This window comes from Mandrillus leucophaeus, unplaced genomic scaffold (assembly GCF_000951045.1).
Source record: "Mandrillus leucophaeus isolate KB7577 unplaced genomic scaffold, Mleu.le_1.0 Scaffold399, whole genome shotgun sequence".
NCBI classification, from domain to species: domain Eukaryota; kingdom Metazoa; phylum Chordata; class Mammalia; order Primates; family Cercopithecidae; genus Mandrillus; species Mandrillus leucophaeus.
Genome location: NW_012104242.1, coordinates 110,440 through 112,382, shown reverse-complemented (window position 1 = coordinate 112,382; position 1,943 = coordinate 110,440).

The following is a 1,943-nucleotide window of genomic DNA, read 5'->3' as shown; positions in this document are numbered from 1 at the left end:
ATCTTTGTGGCTATCTTATTTGGGAATAAAATGGAAAGCAGATTTGTCTGACACGGTTCCCCAACTTGACTTTTACCTTTGGCTTAGTGATTTTGGGGTCCTGATATTTATTTTCCTTTCACAAAGTGAAATGTTGGATTTTAGCAGACTTGCTGTGCAACTTTAAGTGGTATTTGTTTAGCAAGCAACTAAATGCAAAAGTACCACGCAATGCAGGTAACAGAACATTTATTTCATTGATTTATTTATTTTGAGACAGAGTCTCACTCTGTTGCCCAGGCTGGAGTGCAGAGGCGTGATCTCAGCTCACTGTAAACTCTGCCTCCTGGGTTCAAGCAATTCTCATGCCTCAGCCCCCTGAGTAGCTGGGATTACAAGCATACGCCACCACACCTGGCTAATTTTTATATTTTTAGTAGAGGCAGGGTGTCGCCATGTTGACCAGGCTGGTCTTGAACTACTGACCTCAAGTGATCCACCCACCTCGGCCTCATAAAATGCTGAGTTTACACTCAGGTGTGCTGGGCCACCGCACCCGGCCCAGAAAATTTATTTTTAATTAAATATTATATTCCTATGGATACATTTATTCTGTTAAATGAAGAACAACTCTATCGTTCATAGTAATATCAAATTGAAGCCATTTTTATAGGTCAAAGAAATTGGATACTGGCATTTTCATATGGTTCAACCTCATAGCATTGGTTTTAGCATTCTCTGACTGGGATTTTGAAAAAATAAAAGCAAAAGTGAAGCCAGACGTAAGTGTGTTCAGTAGGAAAATGGTAATCCAATAGACTAAGTGGGAGTCCCATCAGAAGCAATGCTCATGATAGCATTTCATGTAGGTTTCCCCTCAAACTCAATCAATTTCCAGACGTCAGTTGTATTAGTCCACCCTCACACTGCTGTCAAGAACTATTGAGACTGGGGAGTCTATGAAGAAAAGAGGTCCAATTGACTCACAGTTCAGCAGGCTTAACTGGAAGCAGGGCTGGGAGGCCTCAGGAAACTTACAATCCTGGCAGAAGGACAAAAGGGAAGCCAGCACCTTCTCATGGCGGCAGAAGGGAGAGAGCCAAGGGGGAAGTGCTATATACTTTTAAACCATCGGATCTCAGGAGAACTCACATCACAAGAACAGCAAGGGGGGAAATCCACCCCCATGATCCCAGTGTCTCCCACTAGGCCCCTCCCCTGACACGTGGGGATTAAAACTTGATATGAGATTTGGGTGGGGAAATGGAGCCAAGCCATACCATCAGGTCAATATTTTATATTAAGAGTTATAGTGATGTTGAACTCATATTCCTCATGGGATTAAAAACTCTATATATGATGATGAGAAGTTGCAGTTAGAAAATTAATTTCTTCTATAAATTTATCTTGATTATTAGATCCCTTGCACAATAAGGACCTGTATTCATTAAACTAAAATAAAATATTCTGAGAACCATGTGGTGTGACTAAGCTTTTACCGTTCCAGCTCATTTAATCCTTACCAACTGGTAACTCTAGTACCCACATTTTACTCGTGAGGAAACTGAGAATTAGAAAGATAAAATATCTTGCCTAGGTTCCCAGCTGACAAGTAACCTATCCCAGGCTTGAGTCCAAGATTATCTACCGACAGATCTGAAGTCTGAACTTTTAATTACTATTCCTGTTCAAGTCTGTCATTTCAGATGTGTTACCCAATTAGGAGCACATGTTTTAAAGACTGTACTTATAATGCCACACACAGAAAATCTCCTTGCCTAGTATTAAAAATTTATATTTTGTCCATCAGAGCAACCGATTTAGAAAATTTTAGAAAGAAGCACGCACTAAACCAAGGCTTTTAGATATGTGAAAAATTCTAAAACGAGCAAAAAATAAATCCAAAATATTATATTCAGATGAGTCACTCAAAGTGAAAAAAAAAAAAACTTCCCTTTGGCCAC